The sequence below is a fragment of the Caretta caretta genome, chromosome 1 (assembly GCF_965140235.1).
Source record: "Caretta caretta isolate rCarCar2 chromosome 1, rCarCar1.hap1, whole genome shotgun sequence".
Taxonomy (NCBI): domain Eukaryota; kingdom Metazoa; phylum Chordata; order Testudines; family Cheloniidae; genus Caretta; species Caretta caretta.
Window position 1 is genome coordinate 253,881,177 of NC_134206.1, and position 14,738 is coordinate 253,895,914.

The window sequence follows — 14,738 nt, forward strand, 5'->3', positions numbered from 1 at the left end:
ACAAGCCAGAAATCTTTTCAGCCTCCACTTGCGACCACTGTCTGCCTGGTCACTGTGGTTTATGATGCTAGTGGCTTTTTGTGTGTGTGTGTTCAATTTCTGACTCTGACATCTAGTGTCAGTAATTCAGGGAAACAAACACGCTGATTATTACTCCTGAGGGCATTCTGCACCAAAAATTAGAAATTCTGCGCACAATATTTTAAAATTCTGCAAGTTTTATTTGTCAATAAATGCAGAAGCTCCAGCATGGCAGTGGGGAGCACAGGCCACTGGCTGCACAAAGGTGGGAGATCACCCTGCAGCCCACCCAGGACACTGACTCAGCGGTGAGCCTGCATCTGACCCTGACACAGTACAAGGCCTGGGCCTTCCCCAGAAACACCCTGGGGCCCTGCCCCTCTGCACCAGGTGCTCCAGGTGTGGGGCAGGCAGGCTCAACCAGGCAGGATTCAATTGTGGAGGGGATCCAGGTGTGGGGTGAGAGGATTCTGTGTGGGACAATCTGGGTGCAGGCAGCTCAGTAGGTGGTCTAGGTGTGGGAGGATCTGGATGCACAGAGGCTCATTGGGTGGGGGGGGGGTTCCAGGTGCAGGGGCAAGGGGTCTCTGCAGAGGCTTCCAGGTGAAAGTGGTTGGGGCTCAGCAGTGTGGGTGTGGTGGGTCTTAGCAGCAGAGCCTGGCTGCTGAGGGAATGGGGCTTGGTGGGGTAGGGGTCTTGGTGCAGGTAGTTGGGGGGTCAGTGGCATGGGGGTCTGGATTTGGGGGCTCAGGGTAGTGCAGGGGGGTGGGGCTCATTAGGATGGGGTTTGAGTGCAGGGAGGTCAGTGAGGGGGTGGTCTGGGGTGCAGGGGTGGAGGTCTAGAAGAAGGGAGTCTGGGTGCAGGGGGATCCAGATGCAGGGATTGAGGTTCAGTGGGGTGGGGTTTGGGTATGGAGGGCTGGCGGGGTTCTGGATGTACCTGGTGAGGCTTGGCAGGAGTGTCTGGGTATGGGAGGTTTAGATGCACTGGGTTTGGGCAGATGGGGGAGCAGTTTCCGTATGGTGACCCCTCCCCCCACAGCTGAGGAGCGATGGGGGCATGAAGCAAGGGAGGATGCTGAGCTTCCTGCAGCTGGGGGAGGTTTGTGGAGGTGGGTCTGACACAGCCCCAGCCACTCCCTGCAAGGGAAGAGAAAGTTCTGTCCCCTTCTGCCTCCAGCCTAGTTGGGACTAGCAGCTGATCCCGGCTCAGGGTAGGAGCCACTAGCTGGGGTGTCCCCAGCCCTGCAGTGATTTACCTCTCCACCGGCTGCTCCTGGTGCCTGAAACGATGTACCTGCACTGCTAGGGAGTGGTGCATGACTGCTCTTGCAGCTTCCCTCTCAGAAGCAAAGAAATATGGAATTTTTGTTCCATAGGAAATTCTGAGGGGAAACCATCGTTATGAAGTAGAAAGAAAAGTCAAAATTTCAAATCTTCCCACAAAGTGAAATTTCTGAAAAAACTTCATTTTGGGTCAATCCAAACACTTCATTTAGATTGTTTTTTATATTTTTAAAATTAGGTTTAGTCTGTGTTTAAATTATAATATAAAAATAAACATTTTTTTGAAACAAAAGATGAAAAACCGGAAACATTCCATTCTGATAAGGTTAAAACATTATTGAAATGCTATGTTTTTTTTATTTTTTTTTCCAAAATGAAATTTCATTGAAATAATGTGTGTTCCCATGGTACATTTCAATGAAATTTGACAAATTGGCATTTTCTGACAGAAAAAATGTCGGTTGGAAAATTTTCAAGCAGCTCCACCTGTCGGTGGGTCCATGTCTGGAAAATGACAAAGAATATTTTCCTCCTGTAGTGTGCATGGGCATTTTGCCAAAACACTTTTCTCAAGCTCTTCTTGTAGTAAGTCTCCTTACTTAACCACCAAGGAAAATGGGCGTTCTTAGTAGTGGGGTTCATAATTTATTCCAAATATTTCTCTGTGTTAAAATGCTGCAGAGTTTTAAGAATTCTGCTCAAGAAACTTACAGCAAACAAATTTGGAGTTGTCAGATATTTGTTGTAGGAATCAGTATTTTCCCCTTGGGAACTGTTTTTAGACTGACTCTTTTGTTTGCTTTCTTACCTCTTCCTTGTTAAAATCTTCCTGTCTTTTATTTTCTATTCATCCTTAAATCCTCTAACCTTTCCCTGTCACCTGCTCTTTGCTTGGAGTCACTGCCTGTGTGTGTAAATTAAAGAGGCTGTTTTTTCCACATTTTGAGATGATTGATTGCAATTAGGATGACCAGATAGCAAGTGTGAAAAATCAGGATGGGGCTAAAGGGGGTGGGGGGTAATGAGCGTATACATAAGACACAGCCCTGAATATCAGGACTGTCCCTATAAAATCAGGACATCTGATCACTCCAGTTGTAATCAACAATCAGTGTCTGATCCTGTACTAGCAAGGGATCAGTTTGTCAAGATCATGTGAGCACTTTGCTAACAATGTACAACACTTGCTTAACTTTCTTTACACTATTGGCCCTTGTAGTGATGTTTATCCTTTCCTGACTCCAACTTCTCTCCTACTCTGACTGTGCTATGTCTATAATGGCGAGTTGGTATGTATGTATGTATTTATTTATTTATTATGGTGAACGTGATATTCTTTATACTGCAAATCTTTTTTCTTAATGAGTTGTTATGATTATATGTATTTAAATGTCATAGACTTATTCCTGTCTATATTCATGCAGTGAAGAACCAGCTCGTTACACACATTGGACCTTAACCTGTAGTCTTGTCTTTCTCAAAACTCCTGTTAGCTGCAACTGGTGGTTTTTGTCCTTGTCACAACTGTAGGATTGGGCCCCAGTTGTCTTGAGCCCTGATCCTATGAAGATCTAAGCACATGCTTAACTTTACACACCAAGAATAGTCCCATGAATGTCAGGGAGACTACTCACAGGGTATAATGTTAAGCATGTGCATAAGACTTTGCTGGATTGCGGTCCTAAATTCCTATCCTCCCTGAGCTCTATTATTGAGTTTCTGAAAGTAATAGACTTTGAGCCTTATCTTGGTTTCCTCTCCCCTAGTGTATCTCCACTGATTTCATTGCCTTACTCCCAATTTATGCTGGGGTATGTGAGGTCTGAATCAGGTGCATTCAGTCTAGTTTGTGTGGTTTAGGGGAAAAGAAAGTTTGTAACCAATTTTAAAATCAATCTTTTCTTCCCCCCAGTCACAGCAGCAGTTCTTGTTACTGATTTTTCATTTAGCTGAATCTTATGAGGATAAAACTGCTTGTTAACAGAAAAGGGCTAAAGGACAATAGAGACATTGTCTAGCAGCCTGCTCCCGAAGCCGACTGACTTTAGTGGGCTTTGGATCAGGCTCTAGCAGTGCAGTTTCCCCCTGCAAACTCCAGTATGTTCTTGTTTAGGGGGAAAGGCTAATAAATAGGTGGCCAGATTCTCACATAGGTGTAACTTCTGAGGATCTGTCCCTCAGTGGTATGTGCTGATGTAGGAGAACAGGCACAAGGTAATAAAGACAGGCTAAGGGAAATAACAAATTGACTAAACTGAAGTTAACACTTGTAAACACACAAGTAATTTCTTGTACTCCCAATTCAGTGGAAAGCTATTCTGTTTAGGACTGTAGTTGCTCTGAGGTGCATTTTCTCAGCTGAATGGAATATTTTACAACTCAGAGCTGGTCTAGACAGTTTAGCCACAACATTTTAACATTCTTTTGAGATTATTAAAATTTGCTAGTCACGTTTGAACAAATGGTCTTTCACCAAGCCCCCTCCCTAGCCTCAGAGATTTCTAGGAATATAACTAAACGGGTTTGGGTTTTGCTTTTTTTCTTGTGGGATAGGTGGCAGTGTACTGGGGGATTATCTTGCTTGACGCCTGCTTATTTATTAATGATCAGACCAGCTACAGCTCAGGGCAGCCTTGAGCAGATTGCCCAGACTGTGAAGGCAGTTAATGTGGTAAATCTGGATAACTCCATTGATGGTGATGATGATCCTGGGTGATGGAAATGGCATGCCTAGTGAGAAGTGGCTGATCCAGAGCAGGCAGCATATACATTGTGTCTGCCCTGGCTTTCAGTCCTCTGCCTAAATTTCAGAGTAAAAAAGAACTCAGCAGAAGGCTAGGACCCAAGCCTGCAGATCCTCCCATGCATGCTTCCCATTCCTCTCAGTGGGATAATTCGCATGCTTGATAAGTGCATGTTTAAGCATTTGCAGGTTTGGGGCCTAGAAGAGGGCCACAACCCGCAGAGAATAGCAATGTCAAGTTAGGAGGGCCTACCCTCATTCAGATGACACCAACCTGTTTGGCTCCATTCATAGAAGAATAGTTTCAGTTCTGAAGTTAGCAACCATGACAGTTTTGGCAGACAATTTTTGAATACTTTTTTGTGGGGGGGCTGAAAATCTTCCCCCATGAAAATTTAATGAACAAATTTTTTTTTTTCCTGTTTTTTAACAAAAACAGCAAAAAGCTTTGATTTGTTCTCTCCATTCCACCCCTCCCCCATATCCGTGACAAAATAGAAAAAAGGCCTGGCTGGGCCGGGGGTGGGGGGTGAAGGGGAAAACCAAAATATAAAAAAAAAATTGTGATTTTCTAGAATTGTTTTTATCAGCTGATTTTTCGCCAGAACTTTAACATGAAGAAACATGTCTTTTGTTTTGGTGTGAATTTTCTCCCCCATGCTCTCCAAGCAACATTATACCAAGTGATCATGTTCAAGGTCGGTAGAAAGTAGTTTTTTTTCAGACAAAGCCTGGGGCTCCTAAGCAATCACCAAGACTAACCCTGTGTGTGAGAGGGGGTATTATAGCCTTTTTTTTTAATAGATGGGTAAACTGAGGCACAGGGAGAGCATTAGATGTTTTGCCCAAGACCACACAAGCAGTATGTGACTGAGCTGGGAATTGAACCCAGATCTGCTGAGTCTCAGTCAAGTGCTTTACCCACTAGACCCTTATTCCTAATTCTTGCAAGGTGTCCTTACTCACATGGGTAGTCCCACTGAAGTCAATGTGACTAGAGTATTTGAATGAGTAAAGATTTCAGATTTGGGCCCCTTGTTTAGATCTAGTGTATCTGAACATTGTTTGAACAAATCTAACAAAACTTAGATGCCTTTTTTTCCCCCCAGAGAAAAATATAGCAGCCTCTGGTCTGAAATACTTAGAATGCTAGGTTCCAAAGATAGCTTTAAGATGAAGGGTTAGCATATATAGTTTTATTTTCTATTTTCATATGCATTCCCTTTCCAGGAACATTCTGAAGACCGTTTGGTGAAATAACACATTTTTTATTTTTTCTGGGCTATGTCCAAAAAGCTGTGGCCAAAATTTTCAAGTATGGGTGTGTAAAGCGAGGCACCTGCTGGTAAACCAGTGGTCTGATTTTTTTGAAGGTCATGAGGACTTATTGATGCCATTGAGTTCAGTGGGTGGTCAGCATCTCTGATAATCAGGCTGCTTTCATTTAGTAGATAAACATGGATATGCAAAAATGTGTGTTTAGTCATGGAGTGTACAGTGAGTGTTTGCATGTATTGTTACTGAACTAATCAGTTGTATTGATTTGACAGGCTTTTTAAATACTTAAAGATACCTTGTTTATCAATCAAGAAGAAAAGCAGGGCTACAGAAGCCTAACTATTTTCTACAGTGACTTTTCTGACTCCTGAGGAATCAGTGCCTCTCTCTCTCTCTCTCTCTGATAGAGTTGAATGTAACTTAGGCTGAAACACTTGTAAAGTATAACACACACAGAGAGTGGAGTTACTGCAACAGAACTGCTATTTTCTCTTTTGAAGTATAAGAGCCCAGTGGTGCAGGTCTTGAACTCTGTTGGAGTTCTGGATGCATCAAGACTGATGAATTCAACTGTAATGTTTTAGGAAGGCAAAGTCATCAGTGAACATTCAGCACCAGTTCGGTAATAGTGATCTTTTTCTTATCTTTATTTAAAAAACAAAAAACCTACAGACCTGGCAATGCAGCCCCTAGAATCTCAAAGGATGCTACGATCTTCAAGTGTTATTACAAAAGGTTAAAATTTAAAAACCAATGAAACCCCAAGTCTATATTTCGGTAACTAAGTGGCCTGATTTTCAGAAAAGTTTGAACATCTGTAGTTCTCAGTGAAGTCAATGCAAACTGTTGTGTACTCAGAACTTTTGAAAGCCAGGTGACGTTCCTTCTTTCAGATGCCTAAATATGGACTTAGAGTTCTAAATGTGGACATCCATTTTTGAAAATTGTAGTCTTAATTTTTATTTTTGTTTTCACTAAACAATCTTTACTATTAATTTTTTTCTCAAAAGCCAGGAAATGGCTTTCATTTTACACATTATAACTGCTGCATATGTTTACACTGATGTAGAAATGATTATTCTTGATGAAGGAGAATAATATGTCAGTATTTAATACCTGTGATACAGCATGGCCAGAGGGCAGCAGGAGAGTGTTAGAAGGGAGCCTTATTCCCTGTAGAGGAAAGAAAGTTTGCTATAGATTAATTAAAGCACCAGAAGCCAATTAGAGCACCTGAAGCCAGTCACATGATAACCCCCTCCCCCCCCCCCCCCGTTTCAATGAGACAAGGGAAGGAGCTGAAGCAGAGTGGACTGGTGTTGGAGCAGAGAGCAGTTTGGAGGGAAGCAGAGGAGAGTTTGGAGAAGTGCTGCGGTGGGCTAAGAAGACCAAGACCCTAGGTAAAGGGAAACCTGGTTTGTGAAGAGGGAGGGCAGGAAGCCCCACAAGCTGAAGGGCAGGAGAGGGAAGTAGCCCAGGGCAAGGAACTGCTAGTTCAAGCAGTTTACCGCTATCCCTAGGGCGCCTGGGCTGGGACCCGGAGTAGAGGGCGGGCCCGGGGCCCTCCCTCTCCACTCCCCTCCTCTAGGACACTAGTGGGGCAGTTAATACCCCAGTTCAGGGGGTGAGAAACGGTGCCCTGAACCCTCCTCAAGAAGAGAGAGTGCGAGACCCATCAAAGTAGTGCTGGCAATTTGCCACATACCTTACAACCAGAACAGAAAGCAGACTAGCTGGTCCCTGATCCACAGAGAGTTTCTGTAATAATCTAAAAATTGCTGTGAAAGAGTCTCTCTTGTTCAGACACATCCAACAGCCTAGAACACAGAAGGAGAAAATTCTTAAAACACTGATACAGACCCTTAATAATCAAGCTTCTGACAATCTTTGCTACATGTAGCTGAATCTTGGGCTTGATCCTGTTGCTGCTTCAGGCTTAATTTCTACTGAAATCAGTTATGTGCCTCATGTGGGGCTGCAGGATTGGATCTTTTGTTCGTATAACAGTGTAGTTTTTACTGACTTTTGTATATGCTATACACACACAAATATATATAGTACAATGTGAGAGAAACTTGGCCAAATGTAACCCTCAGTTACACCCATGCAAACCCCACTAAAGCCAGTGAGATTTATACTGGAACAGGCTCCACAGCAGTTCTACAGGAACAGCTGCTATAAGATTGGGAACTACATCTGGGCACTGAGGCATACAATACTGCATATGTCAATGCAGAATAGAGAGGCTAGTGGTTAAGGCACTGGTCTTGGATTTAGGAGATATGGGTTGAATTTCTGACTTTTCCACAAACTTTGACACTTTGGTCAAGATAATCTCTCTGCCTCAGTTTCCTGTCCGAGAAATGTGGATAACAATACTTCCTTGGTCTGTCTTGTCTATGTAGAGTGTAAGCTCGTTAGCACCCAATACAATAAGGTCACAATCTCTGTGGGGTCTTTGGGCACTAGCACAATACAGATAATACGTGAACGTTAAATGTTATAAACATCGGAGGTTATTTTACCATAAATACATTGAGGATTAGGGTTCAGAAGTCTGACACAATACACACACTGGATCACATTCTGTCCTCATTGATACCTGTACAAATTTCACTGACCCTAGTGGAATTTGCATGGGTGTAACTGAGGGTTACAGTTTTGGCCAAGTATTTCTCTTAGTGTACACTGAGGCCAGAAGGGCTGTAACTCCATTGTCCCCAACATAGTTGCACCAGTTTACATAAGCTCTGAATTTATCCCTGAACTAGATTCATCAGAGGTTCGGGTGTTTTCTATCATGAACTCTGTGTGCTAATTTAGGAGGTCCTACTTTTAGCTGCAGAAGTCCCCAGTTCAGTCACTAGCCATGGCAGTCATCACAAAACACGGGGGCCTCTCCCACACTTGAACTGTTGTGGGTATTAGGCACTGGGGATGAGCTACCTCTGTCCAGGTGAAGAATGTAATCCTTTGTACAATGTGTGGTACATGTCTCCATCTGTGCCCAAACCACAGAGGAGATGAATCTGTTAAAGCCCAGAGCTTAGGTTAATATATCCCCACCTAACTTCCACGATTTTTGGAGTTAGAGGATGATTCCCAATGCTTGCCTGGGTTGTTGCTCCTGTTGTGTCTATATGTAGAAGTCTGGTTTGTTTGTTTTGTTGGTGGTTATGTCAAATTACTCATTTGCAGTAATAATGGATTTTGTAGCAGACCCAGAATCTGTGGAAAGGAAGAATTAGTGATGGGGGCTTATATGCATGTGATATGCAGTTTCTTAATACTTCTTTATTAAATACTTTTTCCCCCATGCCATTTTTTGTTTTTGTTTCTTGCTTTTCTCAGAACCATGACAGGCATAAACAATAGTTCAGCCAAGTGCCCAGCCTGGAAAACACATCAGAGCCACAGGTCAGACAGTAAACACAGGCACATCAAACGCCAGCCGCTGGAGGAAACCAAACACTTGAATATGAAGTAAAAGGAGTATGTGTGCATAATGAGAAAGCAGAGAAATAAAAACAAATACACACTACAACACCACCCGGAAGGGTTGTCTGTCTCTGGGATGTGCGGAGCAGTTCACGTTATCCTGTGGAATTACACATAAAGACGAAAGGAAATGTGGACTTTCCCTTAAAAACCAACCAAACAGAAGAACCCCTTAAGGAAAAAAAATCTTAACTACTGGATCAGCTTACTAAGGGATGTGGTAAATTCTGTCACTTGGGTTTAAATCAAGATTGGATCCCTTTTTTAAGATACACCACAGTTCTGTGTCAGGTTATTGGACTTGATGTGGGAATGACATTCTGTGGCCTGTGTTATGGAGGAGGCCAGACTAGGTGATCATCCTGGTCATTTCTGGCCTTAAAATCTCTGTATTCCAAAATCTAGAAAATGCATATGCGCTCCTCTCTGATTCCATCCTCTCTAGCTAGTCATTATTTCTGCTTCTCACTGGCTTTGTGAAGACAGGCTGTACATACATTTATACAGTGCTTTACATCTTCAAAGTACTTTCTCACTACATTGTTGTGAGGTAGGTAAGCAAATATTTCCATTTTACAGCGAATCACGCACCTTTAACAGAGTACCAAAACAAGCAGGCTAGTGCAGAGGTTGTCAATTTTTTTCTTTCTGAGGCTACCGCAACTTGTTAAAAAAAAAAAAAAATATTCCACGGCCCACCTATGCCACAGCAACTGGTTTTCTGCATCTATCCAGGAGCCTGCATTAGGGGGCACCAAGCATGGCAATTGCCTGGGCCCCATGCTACAGGGGGCCCTGTGAAGCTACGTTGCTTGGGCTTCGGCTTCAGCCCCAGGCAGGGGGGCTTGGGCTTTCTGCCCTGGGCCCAAGCCCTGCTCTTTGGTTTATTTTGGCAGATTCCTTGAAACCTGCTGGTGGCCCCCAAGGGGGGCCAGGGCCCCTATTGAGAACCGTTGGGCTAGTTCATGGTTGCCCACAGTTGAGGGTGCATATAACACTTTTTTTTTTCTTGCCTGGGTGCACAGAAAAAAGTGTTAAACTTGTGTTGATTAATGGTCTTGTAGGCCAGGCTAGGGTTTTATAGTTGAGGCCGAGCTTGCTTGCCCGCCCAAGGTCTCATCTCAAGTCATTGTTAGATGCTGAAGGTGTTTTAGGCTAGTTGAAACAGCTTGGTCTTCACCGTACTCTGTAGAATAGTTGATTTGAACATTGACAATTTTACCATATGCCTGCATGCATAGTGCCTTTTGCTGTAATCATGTCAGGTCTCCCAAGTTAAGCAAGGTTCTCTTGAGTCCTATTCTGAGAGGAGACCCTTCCAAGAAGCACCTAGATGCTGAAGTAACAGGTGTCCAAGGGGTAAAAATTCTTTTTATTCCCCTTTGTCTTTACTGAGTCCTTGTCAGATCTCATAGTAGCTTTTGTAAGAGAATGAGTATCCCTGCCATGCTCCAGATTACGTTTGGTTTACCTAAATTCTCCCTGCAGCTTCCATTGGTAAAGGTTTTATTTACTTTCTGTGCTAACCTGTTGTGTCCTCTGTGAAACTCTGCCTCAATACAGGGACAGAGATGTCACATGCTAGTATTTCCCCCCTATATTTTCCTAATTATGAAGAACATAAGGCCCAATTGCAAGCTTCTGCCCAACAATCCCCTAGCACCTTTACAATGCAGCTAGAGAAGACAATGAAGTGCCTAGAGCCAACACCCACAGCAAGAGGTGACGTGTCTGATAGGTTCATTGTGGAAGTAGTGAGTCTGGAGTTTAATGATCTAGAGAGAAAACTCTTGTATGGTGCTGTTATCTCACAAAAAATTAAAATGGATTGGGACTCATTCATTAAAATGGCAATTCCTCAGGGCAGGAACTGTGTCTTTCTCTGTAAATAATTCCATGCACACCTGTTGCTTTACACAAATATTAAATAATAATTAACTAGTGAAGAAGGGGTTACGTGACTGTCACTTTCATTGTCCTAAAACCATATGCAACCAATTTACTGTTTTATTTTTAATTAACCCACATCACTTTCATCATCGAGCTTTTTTCCTCTCTTGTCTCAAATAAATGTCTCCGAGCAAGCTACTAATATTGATGCCCTCCTCTGGGTGGAGCGAACAACTTATATAAAATACAATAGTATTCTGACCATATCATTTACCTTCCTTCACACGTCAAGGCAATTCCTCTTAAAAGAGGGAAAGAGAATAATTAACAAAGCCAGGAGTGAAAGTAAAATGGTACTGTTACCTGTATGGAGCCAGCTCCATGCCCCCCCCACAAGGGGTGGGGTCTTGGGCAGAAGGGGTGGGGCTGGGGGGTCAGTGTCCCCCAGCCAGCCCTTCCTCACTGCCTGTGGCTCCAGCAGCAATTTAAAGGGCCTGGGGCTCCTGGCCCTTTTAAATCGCCAGCCGCGGGGCAGCTGCTTCTTTTGCACACAAATCCCCTGGCCGCCGACGTGGGGGTGTGTGTGCAAAAGGGGCAATAACATTAAAGCGCTGCCATGGCAGCGCTTTAAAGTCAGCTGTATGGGCCGGTAGCACTGGCCACTTTTTTTACCGGTTCTCTGTACCGGCCTGTACCGCCTTACTTTCACCCCTGAACAAAGCATAAAACATATTAGAAAACACATTATTTAATTTGGAGCCAAATTCTGATGTCACTTACAGCAGTGTAAATCTGGAATAACTGTTGAATTCAGGAAAACGCACCTTATAATGAAAGATTGAGCTCCTTTAGTTTATCCAGTTTATTAAAGAGAAGGTTTAAGAAGATACTTGAGCATGGTTTATAATTATCTACACAAGGAGAACATATCTGACAGTAAAAGGATCTTTGCACTAGCCGGCAATAGTTGGAAGTTAATGTCAGCAAAATTCAAACGTGAAAAAAAGATGTAAATTTAAACGGGGCAATTAGCCAGTGGAACAGATTACCAAGAGAGGTGGTAAATTCTCAGTCACTTGGAGACTTTATTCAACACTGAATGTCATTCTAAAAGGCATGCTTACATTAACCTTGAGCTTAATGCAAAAATCACTGAGTGAGAACTATGGCTTGTTTTATGCAGAAGGTTAATGATGATCATAGACCCTGCTGGCCTTAAATTCATAGATTGCGGGTTGATTTTATGTAGTCACTGGAGGGTTTTTTCTTTAATTTAAATGTATGCAGATGAGATCAGAATCTGGCTTTTGGTCTTCGATTCATAAATGGTAGTCGGAGGGAAGGAAAGTAAACAAAATAGCATTCATTGTAGGAAAGTCTGCTGGTTCGATGCTTGGTCTGTCTTTTAAAATCCTTTGTCTCATAAAATCTTAACTGCCCAAATCTCTGGGCCCAATCCTCCAGTCCATATCCATTGCTCTGTTAAAATTCCCATGGACTGTGAGAGGTATGTGTGATATGGTTCTATTCTTGGTCTGAAAGTGCTCAACTAAATGTGGTTCCAGAGCTTTGAGAAGTTTGCAGCTCCTTGGCTATTTTTAGATGGATCTGACACTAAAGGAAAATAAAATTCATTTCTCCATTTGAAATAAATATTAAATTGTGAGAGACAAAGTTAATTATTCCTCTTGATCTGAAAGGGCTAAAAATGAGTGAACACTGTGCAATTATCATGCAACACTGGCCAATGACTGAAGTTGCACTCATTCTACCCTCCTTCACAATTATAGTATTTTTCAGATGATTGTGGTGGTGTCTTGTATTAGTTGGTTAACTAGTGGATGGCTCCTGTAAAATGCTGAGCACCTTCTTCGACCAGTTTCAAGTCCCTGGGCATGAGCACCTTTCAAGAGAGGCCCAGTAGTTATGGCCCTAACCAGGCAATTGGGTTCAATTACCCACTCTGCGAGATACTCCGTGTGTGACTTTAGGCAAGTCACTAATGTCTTTGCCTCAGTTTCCCCCTCTATAAAATGGAGATAAGGGGACTCCCTGTGAGGTAGGGAGGATAAATGCATTAAAGATTGAGAGGTGCCCAGATACAGTAATGTGGACCATGCAAGTATCTCCGATAGATACAGAGAAGCATTTAGCATCTCTCAAGATCTGCCCCTAAAAGAGACGCATTTGCTTTTTCTAGATGAACTGTTATGTCGTCCTTGTCATGAAAACAAGGACCTTTTGTAAACTCTGGGAGAGAAAAATATAGCGTCTTTTACTCCTGCTCAGATGATTAGCAATATTTCTTCTGTGGAACTGCACTAATTTGTTCCATAAACCATGGAAGGTAATTGTCATGGAAATTTTAGGGGTAAAGCAAATCGCTCAATGAAAATGAAATGATTCCCCGTGGCAGATTAAGTAGCTTAGTATGGAACATTAATTAATATTTATGGAGATTGGTCGTGATAGAATAGGTTGTGAGAGCTAGTCTGTGTAACTTTATATCCTTTACAGATATAATTTGTTAGCTGTGTAAATATACAATAGCAGTGCATACAGGACATGTTAACACAGTTCAAGAGATAAAAATACCAGGCAGTTTTTATGCTTGTACAGTTTATTCAATCAACAATTACATCTTATTTTGGTAGTGCAGTGAAATAAGCAAAATGGGACCTATCCTATTCCTGTGGAAGTCAGTAGCAGAATTCCTATTGTCCTTAATGAGAGCAAGATCTGGCCCATTACCTACATTGTCAAATAATGACAGGTTTCAGAGTAACAGCCATGTTAGTCTGTATTCGCAAAAAGAAAAGGAGTACTTGTGGAACCTTAGAGACTAACCAATTTATTTGAGCATAAGCTTTTTGAGCTACAGCTCACTTCATCGGATGCATACTGTGGAAAGCGTAGAAGATCTTTTTATACACACAAAGCATGAAAGCTAAGCTATTACCAGCAGGAGAGTGGGGTGGGGGGAGGTATTTTTTCATGCTTTGTGTGTATAAAAAGATCTTCCACACTTTCCACAGTATGCATCCGATGAAGTGAGCTGTAGCTCACGAAAGCTTATGCTCAAATAAATTGGTTAGTCTCTAAGGTGCCACAAGTACTCCTTTTCGTATTGTCAAATAACCTTTTTTCCAGGTACCAATATAGTAAGGTTTATAATTTTTCTATTTTAATGCTCGGTTGAATTTCTATTATGATCACAAAAATACAGTTTTTAACAATTCCAGGTACATTCCATCATAATAAAGATGACACTTCAGTAATGGTTAAGTGGATTCAGCTTTGGATAGCAGCAAAAACTAAAACCAAAACGCCCGCCTGCCCCCCGCCCCCCCATAAAGGGACATTTAGATTACAATCCCTTTTATTGGATTTATTTAATTTCTATTTTGATCTGCAAAATCTACAGGAACTGAATGACATAACTCAGGCTATGTTTTGATTCTGAAGATTTTTGTGAATTTAATTGTATTTTGGTCTATCTTGATTCCCCCCCGCCTGCCCCCGCTCCAATGTGTTCTTGCTTTAGCTCTTAATTATTCTTAGCCCAGGCAACTAGTTTCTGGTTAGTCTTGCTTCCAGTTTATCATTATCTACTCCTAAATATGTAGGCCAAGATTTTCAAAAATAGGTGCCTAAATTTGGCTTCCAAATCCACATGTATATTTAGGAATCTAACTTTAGGCACAGGGGACTGGACTTGATGACTGACTTCTGGAGGTCTCTTCCAGCCCTACATTTCTATGATTCAGACACCTACCTGAAAGCTGCTTGATTTTTCAAAAGTGCTGATCCCTTAGGAGCAGCCATGGAAGCCATGGCAGTGACTTGTACTTAGACTTAAAGTAGGTGGGAACTGCTGGGTTGCCCAGCACTCTTGAAAATCAGGCCACTTTTATTTAGATGTCTAAATATATATTTAGGAGCCTAACTCTAGGTACCTCTTTTTGAAAACCTTAGCCACAGATTGTACCTTATCAAGGGTTGGATGTTCAGAAACATCTTA

General features: G+C 42.3%; 1 protein-coding gene across 3 annotated transcripts in view; it reads left to right on the forward strand.

Annotated features, from left to right (window-relative positions):
• Nucleotides 1–14,738, forward strand: part of CHST11 (carbohydrate sulfotransferase 11) — a 245,946-nt gene that overhangs the window by 42,448 nt on the left and 188,760 nt on the right. Inside the window, exons 1-2 of one of the 3 annotated variants that reach the window (XM_075123272.1) lie at nucleotides 6,612–6,729; nucleotides 8,681–9,377. The exons of the other annotated variants lie outside the window; for them this stretch is intronic. The gene's annotated coding sequence lies outside the window, so the exon portion shown is untranslated. Of the gene's footprint in view, nucleotides 1–6,611; nucleotides 6,730–8,680; nucleotides 9,378–14,738 lie in introns of those variants that run through there. 3 annotated transcript variants of the gene reach the window in all.